The sequence below is a fragment of the Stegostoma tigrinum genome, chromosome 31 (genome assembly GCF_030684315.1).
Source record: "Stegostoma tigrinum isolate sSteTig4 chromosome 31, sSteTig4.hap1, whole genome shotgun sequence".
NCBI classification, from domain to species: Eukaryota; Metazoa; Chordata; class Chondrichthyes; order Orectolobiformes; family Stegostomatidae; genus Stegostoma; species Stegostoma tigrinum.
Window position 1 is genome coordinate 16587086 of NC_081384.1, and position 15359 is coordinate 16602444.

Below are 15359 nucleotides of genomic sequence, written 5' to 3' on the forward strand. Positions count from 1 at the left end.
TTAACAAAATATATTCCTCATACTTGGAAACGTTGCTAAAGAGTAACTGAAGAGAGTTCACATGACAGTAGTTAGGCAAGGTGAGATTCAATCTCTGATGTCAACTGAAGCCCTCAGTGGGACTGCTGACAGCAATTACTTCCTCATATCCATTATTCTTTACGTTATGGAAAATTACAGAAAGCTCCCAAGCTACCCGATAGTTGCAATTGGTGATATTCTCAAGGGTAGAATGAGGGATAGAACTCTCTGCAAAAAATACTGCGAGACATGATGGGGCCTGATTTTAACTCTGTGTAAGTGAATGGGATTTAAATGAGTGGAACTCATGTCCCATGCTCCCATGTTTGATACCCAGCAAAATGTTCATTTTAATTTTGGTCCTATGTTTACTTCTTGCATTAAAGCCAGCAATGCAGGGATGTTGCATTAAATTCATATCTGATGAAGTACTTGACTGGGTAGAGAGTGAATTTCCATTTTCTGTGAATGATGAGATAATGGTGCCCCTACCCCTGTATTAAACCCACAGGTCTCAGCTGGTTAGTGCATTGAGTAGCTGAACTTTATAAACATGGAAGAACTCAACCCAATCTCACATCTATGTAAGATTGGTTGATCTCAGCACAACAGCAATGTGTGTGTTACAACTGGCTTTAGTGTCACTGTATCAGGAAAAAACATTCCACTACAGTTGGTACTCCTTGTCTCATACCTGTTAGAAGAGCTTATGTGTGGATATTGTGAGACTAAAGGACAAGGCTATGATTTGGTTTTCATGAATGAATAGCTTGCTAATATTGTTCAGGCTGACACTTGGGTGAGGATTGGGAGGACAAGCAAGTAATTGTATCCCAGGATATCAACATCTTCAGGGGGCAGCAAAGACATTTGGTGCAAAATATCAATGATCAGGCTCTTGAAGTTGTCAGCAAAATTACAACTGACTTTTAAATGAGTTTTTTAAGGAATATAGTAAACTGCTGGGGACTAATCTTTGTAAAACTTCTGCCAGCTGTCAGTTATGTCAAAGAATTCTCATTGGGAATAAAATAGCAAGACAAGGCAGAAATAAGAACATTACAGAGATAATGGGAACTGCAGATGCTGGAGAATCCAAGATAGCAAAGTGTGAAGCTGGATGAACACAGCAGGCCAAGCAGCATCTCAGGAGCACAAAAGCTGATGTTTCAGGCCTAGACCCTTCATCAAAGAACATTACAAGTTGTTTGTTGTGGGATCCACAAAATCGTCTAGTGCTGTTTTTCCTGAGTAATTTCATTGGCCTTAAAATAGTTTATTCCTCTCTTTCTAAGAGTTATTCTTCAAAACAAAAACAAAAATAGATTATCTTACAAAAGTTGAAAACATGCAAAGCATTTCAATATGTTTGCAAATTCATATGGTGTACTCATAAAATTTGACTTGATTGCAGAACTATTACCAAGATTGTACTGCAATATTCAAGGAAATCATCTGAAAACTATCTGACTGCTAAAAAATATTTTCATAACTTTTCGTTCTTCATTGCAGTATAGAACATTTGGAAATGTCTGCTTTGAAAATAGTTTACAGTATCAAAAGATAATAAAATGACTCATTAGTAGATAGCACATTAGTACAAAATTTAATCAGGTATACATTAGCAATGCTATATAAATGCAAGTTTCTGTTCCAGTTTAGGCAAAATGTCTTGTATGGATAGTTGAAATGAATACATTTTAAGTTCTTAAATTCTGCATTCTAAAAGAACATGTGAACTGTCTGAAGAATTAAAATATAAATCCATTCATTTCTGCGTAAAATTCAATAGTATCGTTATTATAGTCATAGTATATTCACCTTATGGGCTAATAATGAAATGTTAACCTTTCTTATTGCAAAACAATGTGAATGTGCTTTCAGTGGTTAAGCCTTTTAGATCCTCAAGTTTGCAAATGCTATATCCGAACTCTCTTAAGTATATTCAGAAGCCAAGTTCTGAAATGCTTTTCTGATCTCTTACCCAAACCAGTAACCCCCATCTACTGAGCCTCAAATTACATTGTGCTGCGTAGACAAACACTCACTGGTGACAAAATTTAAAGCCAAATTAAAATGTTAAAATTAAAATGTTCAATTTATTTTACTCCATGTGTGCGTTGCTAACATCTATATTCTCCATGGGATGTAAGTGAAAGCAAAGTTGCTGCGAACACAGTGATATGAGATCTCATGAATCATAGAATGACTACAGCATCTAGTTCAATTTAGGTTTGATGGTATTAATATACTTTCCTCTTCCTGTCCAGTTTTTTCTGTTATAAAATCGTTGAATGACTTGGAATTATCAAGAACTTATTTTGTTTGGATATTTTACATACTGTCTCTTCAAACAGTGAAAACCATCATTATGTGTCATAGGGAACTAGAAATTTGTACAATATTGAACAATGTCTTGCAGTTACATTCTTTAATTCTATCCATCTTACCATTAAAAATACAAACAATGCAGTGCTTTGCAGAAGATAAATATACCAGTGTAAGGCTGGAAAATACAGAGTTCCACTCCCAATCTCAGAAAACAGGCAGAAAACGGTGCATAGTCTGAATACAAAGGCAAATTGCAAGGCTGGATTTCTACTCTTTTCTTGTTAATTAGTTTTAATAAAATACAATGATCCTCGAGATACTAACATTCATCATCAAATGTATCTCTAAATTTCTGACATTTTTCTCATTTGGTTAAATATAATCAATGATAATGAATAGAAACAATTTCAACAACATTTTGGAATAGTCTCATAAAGATGGCTTATTTGGGTAATGTATTTCAAAATAAACAATGGCAAGTAACAATAACTAGATTTTTAACTGGTCCTCATAAATATTATACATTGTTGCATTTGTGCCACTTTTTTGAGCCACTTTTTTCCACATACTTTAGTAGAAGCATATCCACTGAGTAAGTACGTTGAACAGTCACACTCAAAAAACAGAATTTTCAAGCTGAGCCATCTACATCTTAAACAATCCTTTTTTTCAATAAATTTTAAGTTGATAGATACTTAATGGAACTCAGTGTATTGAGATTGTTTCACGTCATGTAAAAATTATACGAATTTATACTGATGTACCTGGACCTTTCACACTCATGGAACAAAAAAAATCGCGGTTGCAAATTTCAGAGTTATCTTTATGTATTTTGTTTCCTTCCGCTGCACAAGTAATGCAATCTCACATCTGTGTGATATTCCATAAGCTTCTACTAGTAAAGTCTGTAGGCAGTTGTTTCTATTAGAAAGTCTGAAAAACATGATGGGGTGATAAGGAACAAAATGTCAAATAGGAGAGTGACTCCACATTGGTGATAATGCTGCACTGTCCTCTAACTTTATCTCTGATTTAAAAGGTACCAGTGAATGAATTAGAGGAGCTGTGGAAACACACCAAAAAATCATGAATGCGCAACTCTCACTAATATGGCCTGGAAAGAAGGAAAATGGCATTACATTAAGAATATACATAACCTGTCAAAAGGATTTTCTAATATATTTATAAAGGACAGAAAGGAGAAATACTGAGTTATCTGCCAACAATGACTTTATATAGACATAATTGAAAAGGAATTTGGGGTATGTACATTGTTGATACAACTTTATATTTCACATTTTACTAGATTAAGTTTCATGAAATTCCCACAGGTCATTTCTAGTAATTTCAATCTTTTAATGTTTTTTTTAAAAATAAGCTCAGTGGTTAAATGCACCAAAGATTGTGATGCTGACCTATACAGATTAAAGGCATCCAAATGTCATTATTGTCTAAAACAGAAATCGTTGAAGAAACTCTGGCAGCATCCCTGGAGAGAAAGCAGAGTTAATGCTTCGAGTCCAGTGATCCCTCTAGTAAATTCATAAGTCTCAGTTGATGCATGAGGCTAAATTGGCTGGAGTGCCCACAGATCGGCGAGTGGGATTTCAGAAGTTCCTGCTCATTATTTAATGATCCTTGCTTGAAAGTACGTCCAAATGGGTATCAGCTAACAATGAGATTGGCCTCCACTGTAACACTATGCACAGTCAATAGCCTTTAAGTACTCATTATCTAGGTTATCATAACAATGATCACTTGTGAAAGGTACCAGAGGGCCTCTGACACCTATAAAACCATCTCTAAGCATAACAACAGTTTCAGGAAAGGAGAATTCAAAGGGGTAGAATGCTCTGATAAAATAACCAGCATTTATAAGATACCTTTAACATAGTAAAAGAACCCACTGCTCTTAAAGCAATATGGTCAATCTTCTCACATCTAGGTGCAGTGATGTGGTCAACGTTACTATAGCTAGGTTTAAATGCTTCTAAATTTTCCTTGCCTTCCACAAGTATTGTATAAATTGGACTGTAATGTCTAATGTTTCAGCAGTGACATCTGGGAAGAACACATGAGAAACTGCAGGATTAAACATTGTCAGCAATTAGTGTTTTGCAGAAAGTGCAATTTGCTTTTATGAACAAAGTAATCGACTAGGGTTGTTGGGTGGTCAGTATTTCTGAAAGGCAGATTGTGGATTTATAGGAACATTCAACACACATCTAAATAAATTGCCATTAAGATCAGGGAGTAAAATTGACCATGGTTATCATTCCTTCTTGTACTCATTATTTATATATTGAAACATCCCCTATCTCAGAGACAACGGAAAGAGAGAGATATGATTGAACAAAAGCCACAAAGTTTCAATGACATATTCATAAAAAGGTTAAAGATTTAAAATTACTTTAAGTTCCAATGATTCTGAACAAAAAAAAATGCAAAGGCATATTTCTCATAATAATCAGTTATATTTTTGCTGTTGAGAAGAACAACCTTTAGGCACAATTTACCAATTCGGACCGAGCTGCTAAATGCGGTACCTAGTCAATGCACAATAATTATTATGCAGTAATGGGCATCTTTTACTGTAAGAGGGAAGTAATTTAAAACGGGTAAAAGCCAAGAGTCCACTTCATGATACCATCAGTGCTTACAACAGCATCAATAAATATGTGAACAAACTATTGCCAGGTTATACAGTCCACTTTTAAGTAGTTTTCAAAATGAATCCTGCTTATTATAACAAAAATTCCTTCTGTTTCACATCATGACAACGCAATTCTCTGACACTTATGAATTTATGACCCATTTTCCCCATTATAAATAGAAAGGCTGTCTATGAAAAAGGCCAACTATCGCTAAGGTCTGATGTTTTTCTTTAGGTGCCTCTTCAGTGAACTATCTGAACCTTAACATTTTCTGTCACTTTGTTCTTTCTGTCTTTTTGAAGTTACTAAGACATCTATATTCGAACAGAAAAAAAAACCTTCTGTCACTCATTATTTATACATTGAAACATCCTGTATCTCAGAGACAACGGAAAGAGAGAGATATGATTGAACAAAAGCTGCAAAGTTGCAATGACGTATTCATAAAAAGGTTAAAGATCTAAAATTACTTTAAGTTCCAATGATGCTGAAAAAAAAATGCAACGGCCTATTTCTCATAATAAACAAAGTTACATTTTTGTTGTTGAGAAGAACAACCTTTAGGCTCCAAATTTTCTCATCAAACTACAGCTGGATAATATTAGTAATTTACATATAAATACAGTCTGCAATCTATATTTTCCATCTGCACAAGTTAAGAACTAAGTGACTAAAAATCAATGAGATATTAATCAAATTTCCCTGAAAATAGGAATGAGCATTGTGGTTGCTAAATTCAAGAAAACAAGCGTCATACTCGACTTCTTCACTCTTAAAATCCGTTTCTGCCTCAACCCTGAATAGCTTTACAATAGCAAAAACCTAAATCATTGAATTAGTATCAGATTGTATTGAAAAATTTAAAGTTCTAATTCTCAAAAACAACTTGAAGAAGATAACTGAATTTTGATTTCATTTGCAGCAAGTTAAGATGTTCTTTTGTAGTCAGGCAGGAGATGAGGTAACTAGTTGTGTCTGCAAACATGAACCTTCCTTTCAAAATACAATTCATTAATTTCCTTCCATGTTCGTTAAAGATGCATTCAATAAAAGCGCAAGCGGAGGGTTAAAATGTTCAATGTTACTTTAAAATAAGTTGAAATGATTGTTGATTTAAGTGCGCCCCCTCTTAGGTTTCTTTCTGGGACAGTGTAGCTTTAAGCGTTTCCACTGTCATTTGCCCAGCGCTTCATGTTTTGTCCGGATCAGACGAACAAACCACAAAGCAGATCATAGTGCGATAAGCACCAAACGTCAGGGGGTGGAAGGGATGAATAAACTGCTGCAACAAGAAATTAAACTTCATCTAAAAGTATGATCTCACCTGATTTATGGAACTGTTTTGGCTGATGCAACATAAATCGCCGGAATCGAAGAGCTGCATATGTAAAGTTTTTTTTAAAATAAATCTGTGCAGGCGACTTCAGTGATGGTTTCAAAAGACTTGTTTTTCTTGCTCCAGTCAGTTGTTTGCCCAAGGGATTCGGCGATTGGTTCATTTCCTCTTTCACGGGCTCAGATTTCTTGTCTTTTTTTTAATGAATGACCTGACTCAGTCAATGACATGACATTAACAAAGATTCCAGCCTATGAGAGGTGAGAATCGAGGTGTTATATTACCTGGAGACGGAACACCCACCCCCCAGCTCGAAAACCAATCAGAATTCAGAAGCTCTGTTCCATTCACAGTTCCTCTGCAATGGCCTCTCATTCACAAAAAAAATTTCAAGGGGTCATTCATAAAATCTGGAAGCAGTGGAAGTGAGTATTTATTCAGACCTATTTTTAAGCTAAGACTGACTGAATTTTGTTAGCATCAAAACTTTCAACGCAGAAATCTTATATATAAGGTTTCTTAACTCAAAAGTTTGCAAAATAAGTTCATTAATTAACAGGTATCCCCAGTTTCTTCAGATCTAGCTCCAGCATGACACACAGTGAAGCACTGTTTACAGAGAAAAGCTGGAGTCAATTTGCATTAAGTCTTGCCTTAAGTTACATAGGATTATGAGGCATCAGGCATTCATAAGAGTTGCATCATTGAAATATTTCTCCAGCTTAGTTTCCACAGACTACTTGATACATATGTGTGACTTAACCCTTTAAATCACACACACCCACTAAACACACACACAAACACAGACAAATATGTGAAGAATATATTTGTGAGAAGTCTTTAGGGCATTTCAAAAATGTGTTTTCAGGGTGACTCAGGGACACCATTACTGAAGCACTGTACTTGACATATCACAATGGCAGTTGTATATTAACAAACATGATTCATGTACAAAGACCTAGTAACACCCGAGAAACATTAAACTCAGTTTAATAGATGATTTATCGGAGGTACAACATTTAGCATTCATAGATGGAAAATATTTTTGTTACTTGTGTTTGAACCAAAACGCTTTTTAGGGAATCAGTTTTAATGGAGTGTCTAGGAAATTCTGAGGATAACATTATTGATTTCTAAGATTATGAATATCCAAAGTATTAACTGTTCATGTGCCAGTTGCAAGAACTGCTTACTTCTATAAAACACTGTAAGAAATTCTCTGAAAACTTTTACAGAAAGGGGCTAATGAAAAACAAGCACTGAAGCTCAAAGACAGCTGAGGAAGCACCAAATAATTGTTAAAGAGTTAAAGGAAAAGATCATTCATTGGGTGAAAGAGAAGTGAAGATGTTTGGAAAGGAAGACTCAGAGCTTAGAATTCTGGCTGCTCAGTGATTCCATTTTAAAGTTGATGTGAAGGGAAAGGAAGACACAAAAGATCAGAATCAGAAGTTGGAGTGTAAGAAAAGAATGCAGGACTGGAGAAGATTGCAGTGATGAAGTGGAACATAACTGTGGAGTGATTTATAAATAGCAGCAGTATTTAAAATGTCATATTTGGGGATAAGTGTCCACTGTGGGTCAGTGAGGACTGGATGAAGGGGAGGCGGAACTCAGTACAGGAGTGGATCAAACCAAGTATACCGCTAATTTGTCAGGGGCAAGAAATGTCTCTTTACTTTTCTTTTGGCACTGCAGGCCCTGTTAGTACTCAAAATGGATGTCAGCTGCATTGGAAAAATGGATTTGACTCAATATTATTACCAGTAATATTTCACAAGAAATGAATGTTAACCCAAAGTATACAGAACAGGAATAAAGCATGATGTCAATTGGGGGGGCCACTCAGATTTGTAGCTCAATAGTCAAAGCAGTTGTGAAATGGCAACATAGTAGAACTAAGAGAAACCATTCCCAGAGATCACTGACCAGTTCTAGATAAGCTAGATTGGAATTTCACAAGGGGGCTGGCTCACAAAGATAGAAAATGGAGAACTGGTGTTGGGAGGAAAATGACTTGGTCAGTTCTTTTAAATGCTGCGGAGAGTTAGAGAGGTTGACACATTTTTTGTGATAACCATAATAAGTTCTTACTTATTCAGCAGGGACAACTGTATTTCAGACAACAGTACTAATGTTACATTGCCAGAAGAACTCCCCTCCAGACAAAACATTAAAAATGAGACCCTACTCAGGTAATGGTCTTGTGTTATTATTCAAAGAAAGTCTATGAAAGCCAACATTTGCCCCAAAACCAGCATCACCAGAAAAAGAAGAGCTGATCGTTTAGATTATTGTTCTCTTTGGGTTCTTGTTGTGTGCAAACTAGTTGCTACATAATATATGATTGTATGTTAGCATGAGGCGCTGCGAAATGTTTCTAAGACTGAATAAGATGATACATAAACACAAGGCTGGCCTTATACCTGCTTGGCATTGACACAAAAGGAAAATAAATTTTGCCCAGGAATACTGAAGCCTTCACCATTTGGCATTCTCACTTCCTTTCATTGGTAAAATTTCAGCATCAGTGGTAAGAAACTTCAGTGTTGTTAAATGGTAGCTTATGGACCTCTGTTGGCCCCAGTGTTGACAGGCTGCCAAGCAACTCTGTCATCCTAACATGCACAAAGTAGGTGGGTAATGGGAATGGCACAGCCACCATGACACCTAATTCTACCCCACCCTCATATGCCATCCCAATTCTGGAAGGGCAATAAAAATCTGCCATGTAAAATTCCTTTTATAGTGCTAGTTATTCAGGCAAGGATTCAGAAGATCAACATTTTTGAACCAACTGTGGGTCTTTGCATCACCAAATCTAATTTCCTTATTCTAGGGGTGACGTCATTGTCCTCAGGAAACCTGGGTGATGTATTTCAATACCGTTGTAAGTGTGTATGGGATTGTAATTACTGTAAGCTGTCACAGAGATGGTGTCCAGAAACCAAACTAAGAAGCACTGCACAAAAGTAACTAAGGAAGAGAATACAGAAATGAAACACTGCTCTTCATATCACCTATCTGAGCCTATACTCTTAGAGAAAAGTGAAGATCTAGTTTCCTGTCAATATATTTCCAAGATTTCCCGCCTGGAGTAGTTAAACCATTCTCTTAATGAAAGCCCCAAAATATATGCTGGTTTGTGGGCGTTTTTAATCAAACTTTGCAGACACATTACAATATATGTTGGGGAAGTTGGGATTTTAAGCCTGACCATCTTGCCCACTGGTATCACTGTACCACAAAACTCTCCAAAATTCAGTGCCACATGTTTTCATTTACTCCAAAGTATTGTTTTCTTGCCATTTCCAAGCCAGGAGTGCACACCAGAACTCCGATGAGCTTTTATGTGCTGCATCCATTATAATATGAAGGAATTGAAGACTACAACAGCTTCTGCATGTTTTACAATCAGCTTATTCCTCCTCTAATCAGTATATTGAAAAATTTCCATTATGCATTGAACTATCAAAGAGCTGCAAGTCATGGAATCTCTTGGACAGGAGGAAACCACAGGTTGTGTCAGCTTCATTAAAGAGACATCTGATTAGGCAAGACAAGCTAATTAGCCACAACCTACAAGGGAATATAGACATCTCACTGTATCAGAGAGAATTAACTGGGTGTATTGCTTGAAGGACACTAACCTCTTCATCAACCCTGGGCCAGACAAGCAGACAGACAGCAATGAACTACCACAGCCTGCTTGGAGATTGAATCCATCTGCACCATACTTTTGCCATCCAAGCAACTGAGCTAACCTATCCCCACATAAGCATGGTGACAGCACTGCAGGAGGCCCATCAAGTTTGCAAGAATACTTCACTGAGTCCCATTTCCCAACCTTTTCTTCTTCAGGTGCAAAGTCAATTTTCTTTTGAAAGCCACAACTGAATCTTCCTCCACCACTCTATCACAGGCAACAATTCATTCCAGAGATAATAGGAACTGCAGATGCTGGAGAATCCGAGATGACAAGGTGTAGAGCTGGGCGAACGGAATGGGCCAAGCAGCATCCTGACCACTCACAGCAAAAAAAGTCTTCTAATTGTTACCATTGCTTCTCATGTCAATTACCTTAAATGCGTCTCCTTAGATTCCTGATTGATACAACAATAGGAATAGTTTCCTTCTATCCACTCCATTCTGAATATGTTTATCAAACGCCTTCTCTGGAGGAGACACCCAGTTTCTCCCTGAAATTGCTAATCCTGAAATCTTTCTCGTGAATCTTTTTTACATTTTCTCTGAAATGTTCTGATCCTTACTAAAGCGAAGAGCCCAGGATTGGAAACAATACTTCAATAAAGGCCAAAACAGTTTCATAAAACTTCACCGCACTGTCCTAATTCATAAGGCAAACAATGTTGTATTTTTTAAGCATTTTATCAACCTGTTCTACTACCTTTGATTGTTCATAGCTATCCCATGATACTTTTATTCCTGCATCCCTTTCCCTGTAATTTATCTTCATCATATTTTTATTCACTCTTTCTATCAAAATATATTAGTTCACATTTCTCTCTGTTAAATTTCTTCTGTCATTTCTTCTTAGACCTTTATATTATCCTCTTCATAATACTTCCGCGTTTTGAGGCACTTGCAAATTTAGAAATTGTGCCCAATTAATCTCACATCCTGTTCTTTCCCCACAGCCATGAAAAACCTCCTTTTCAAATATCCATCAAATCCACTTTTGATGGTCTTACGACCATTGCTGTTCCCTTTCAGTTTTATTCATTTAATCCCTTCTGCTTTTAAATCTATCCACAGACTTCCCCTTTTGATAAAACAAAGAACCACTGATACTGGAGATCTGAAACACACGCAAAAATAAAAGTTGTTGGAGAAATTCAGCAGGTCTAGCAGCATCTGTGGACAGAAAACAGAGTTAACCTTTCAAGTCCAGTGACCATTCTTCAGAACTCAATTTCAGAACTGTGCTTTCCTCTTCTGATTCTCCTTTGCCATGATCTCACTCACTTATTTTCTTGGTTCTGTGAATGTTATATCTGCCACTTTTGCCAGTTCTGATGAAAGGTCACAGACCTGCAAATTTGAGTGGAATAATCTTGTAGCAGCAGGATTGTTGGTGGGGATTATCTGGCAGTCCCGTTTGGGTCATATGTGACCACACACACCATCAATTGACAGCCAACTCCATTCCTGTGTATTTTAGTTGCAAAAGTTGACATTTGTTCTCACATGCAATTAAATGCCCCAGTTACCCAACTCTCTGGATCTTCTCAAGCCTCCATCTGTGAACTAGGATTGTCTCTCAACAGACTCTGTCAAACCTACAGCGCATTTCTAACATTTGTCAGTTACATTTCACCACACCAACAGCTGCAGCACGCTACCTTTCCCTTTTTGATAGTTTGAGTGTATTATTTTCTGAATTTCCTGGTAAATCTCAGGGGTGACAAATGTTTGGGGTGACGGGTGGCTCGGTGTTTAATATTGCAGCTTCACAGCGCCAGAGACTTGGGTTCAATTCTATCTGTGTGGAGTTTACACATTCTGCCCATGTCTGCGTGGGTTTCTTCCCACAGTCCAAAGATGTGCAGGTTAGGTGGATTGGCCATGTGAAATTGCCCCATGGTATCCAGGGATTTTAGGTTAGGGGGGTTAGACATGGGGAAATGCAGGGGTAGGGGAATAAGCTGAGGTGGGATGCTTTTTGGAGGGGCAGTGTGGACTAGTTGGGCTGAATGCCCTGTTTCTACGCTGTAGGGATTCTATGATGTCAGCTAAATAATCTGGTAATTAGTCAGCAAATAAATTATGTTCTGTCATCACATTGCATAATGAAATAACTGATGTACTAGTCAAACTTGTTGAAGGGGAAAGCTCGGCATTAATATTTTGTAACTGCTGAAAACCGTTCATGGGAATAGCAAGGCAAGTAAGCAGTGCTATTATGACTTGTGTTCCGAGTGCAGATCTTTCTGAGAAACTCTATGATGAAAGTTTCACTGTTTCTGAAATCTACTTTCACTGATGGTCAGGGCAGGATGGTGATAGTTACACCGACAGCTCAGTATGTTTACAGAGAGGATTTTTTTGTGTGTTTTTTTGCTTGCTGACAGGACTCAGATTTAAATGACGTTACAAACAACAGGCGCTCAGCAACTTTTTCCTATTTGACGAGCTGCGTTTGCAATTCTTTTTCCATAGTTTAATGCAGCTTCCCCCCAGTGCCCCGTAACGAGTTTTGAGTGGTTGAGAGAAGGTGGTTTTCTTCCCTCGGACAGCCAGGACATATAGCTTTCTCTGAAAAGTTTCTGACTGGCAAATCTGACAGCAGCTTTCTTCATGAACGTAGAGACAGCCCAACTCCAACACAAAACAATGCGTGCAAATATGCATTTGTAAAAATATCAACAGTGAAACCTTCTATGTAATGAAAATGAATTGCATTCAAAATAATTCTGTTACCGCAGAAGTTCTGGCTTGCTCTAAGTGCGAATGCCATTGGAGCTTTACCTGGCGCGACGAATTTTCTTGAAACAAAGTGTACCTACATTATACAATGCTCATACGGTATATGTGACTCAACCCTGTCTTCTTTCAAGCTTGATCTTCTTGTTTCGTTTGAAATATGCAAAGTGGCTTAATTATTCTGATGTAACTTCAGTCGAACCGCCAGACTTCCTCTCCGCATTGTTTGAGCGATCAAGACACAGGCCCTTGTAAGCAGAGCCATGTCTAACTCATCAAGGGTGCACTCTCATAGTTATGAAAATGAACCAACGGGAGCTTGCTGGACACGGAACATGATTAATCTGACGGAGAGTGGATGCCATCAGAGTCTGCATAACCCTTTCTGAAGTGGGGGCAAGCAGGAATGGATGATGATTGATTAGCGGAAAGGGGACTGCGCCAGAAATAACCGTTTTTCAAATAAAACGAAAACAGGAAACAATCGTTTTGTATTTCACTGGTCTCTCAGTAGAGGAATAAATGAATATTTTCCTGGGTATGCTTTCGCGGTAGAGTCGAGAGCTTGTTGAGCAGAATAAATACAATGACCACTAATATTCAAACTCTTAAATATTCTACTCTTGTTTGAAGTTTTGGTTTAGTGTGAAAATGCTGCACTGGCCATTGTGAAACAACAAAGTAATGTCTGATACACAGCATGCTACCACTTCAATTAGATTCTGTAATGGAGTGCCAGTCAGTCTGCTCCAGTGCTCTGACTTCAGGCTGACGCCAGCTTTTGCTTCCTCCCCGGTCAGTTCCCGTTCACTGGTTAGATCTTTAGTCAGATCGCAAGACCTACGACCTCAGCGAGTTTTTCTTCAACATAATTGCTCGATTGTGAGACCAGATCTTTGAAGTTAATAGGCCTTCGTTTTACACTTGAAATCCATAGGTTGCTATATCAAATCTATACGTTGCAGAGAAGTAGCGAGGGTCACACATATTGATTGGTTTGAATTAGCAATGTCACCTTCCAGCTTCGGTTTAATATAGATCAGTAAAGAACCCCATGGAGATGTCAATAAAATGAACCATTTGAAAGACAGCAATTGACTGAAATTTCAATGTGGAATTGTTTCTTTTAAGTGATTTAAGACGTCATTTGTACTTGTGATCATTCTAAATATGGTGTAAATGGTATTAATGACAAATACGGAAATAAATGTCCTGGTAACATTAATAGCCATTCTGTTGCCAGCATAATATTCTGTACTTCTGTGATGTAGTTTGATAAGATTTAGCTTGTTTTTCGATTTTGGCCGTCACCTTTGTTCCTTGTTTGCAAGTTTATTTCTTCAGCTGGTCTACTACACATTCCTTTGGCACTGTATCAGACGCAATATTTGAGACTTTATTCTCTGTTTTAGTCTCATAATACCCTTGGTTTTATTGTACTTTAAATTGACAACCCACCCTTCAATGTTATCGTGTTTCCATTATTGGCTATTGCTATTGTAACTTTGGGGGCTTTCATGCATGTGTGGGTTTCCCCTCAAAAACAAATGGACACAGAAAAACCGGGTAGGAATTTCAACTGACGCACACGTTTTAGTTTTTCCATTGAAAACAAGGATTGGCAGAGGAAAGTTAGTGGGTTAGGTAACCCAGGCAGTCGCATGATTGTTCAAGGCCAACTTGATGCAACTTGCAGGTAGTCCTGTAAGTGTGTGGGCAGCACGCTTGCTTGTTCTAAAAGGGAGACTGTGTTTAAATATGTGAGAGATACCAAGAGCTGCAGACGCTGGAGGCAGAAATAACACAGTTTGGAGCTCGAAGAACGCAGTAGGCCAGGCAGCATCAGAGGAACCAGAAAATTGACGCTTCGGTTCTGGACCCTTCTTCAGAAATTTCTGCGTTCCTCCAACTCCACACCACTTTGCAGAAACGGAGGTTTGGGGACCGCTTGCAGAACACCTCCACTCGTTTCGCACTGAACAACTGCACCTCCCAGTCGCGAACCATTTCTACTCCCTCTCCCAATCCTCAGACGACATGTCCATCATGGGCCTCCTGCAGTCCCATAAGATGCCACCCGAAGGTTGCAGGAACAGCAACTCATATTCTGCTTGGGAACCCAGCAGTCCAATGGTATCAATGTGGACTTCACTAGCTTCAAAATCTCCACTTCCCCCACTGCATCCCAAAACCAGCCCAGCTCCCTCCCTACCTCCCTACTCTGTCCTTCCCTCCGCCTATCTCCTCCTCCCACCTCAAGCCCCACCCCATCTCCTAGCTACTAACCTCATCCTGCCCCCTTGATCTGTCCACCCTTCCTGGACTGACCTATCTCCTCCCTACCTCCTCACCTACGCTCACCTTTTTTTGGCTCCATCTTGCCTCTTTGAAATGTCTGTCTCCTCTCCGCCTATCTTCTCTATCCATCTTCTAGCTGCCTCCCCTTCTCTCCCTATTTATTTCAGAAACCCTTCCCCTCCCCCATTTCTGAAGAAGGGTCTATGCCTGAAACATCAGCCTTCCTGCCCCTCTGATGCTGCTTGGCCTGCTGTGTTCATCCAGCTCTACACCTT

At 38.4% G+C, this 15359-nt stretch overlaps 1 protein-coding gene across 5 annotated transcripts in view; it reads right to left on the reverse strand.

Moving 5' to 3' along the window:
- The window catches only part of etv4 (ETS variant transcription factor 4), a 107233-nt gene extending 94183 nt beyond the window's left edge, over positions 1 to 13050 (reverse strand). For 2 of the 5 annotated variants that reach the window (XM_048560845.2, XM_048560850.2), the window contains exon 1: positions 6331 to 6593. The gene's annotated coding sequence lies outside the window, so the exon portion shown is untranslated. Of the gene's footprint in view, positions 1 to 3116; positions 3286 to 6330; positions 6594 to 12783 lie in introns of those variants that run through there. The other 3 variants (XM_048560846.2, XM_048560847.2, XM_048560848.2) reach the window with 3 other exon arrangements.
- Positions 13051 to 15359: the final 2309 nt, after the last annotated feature.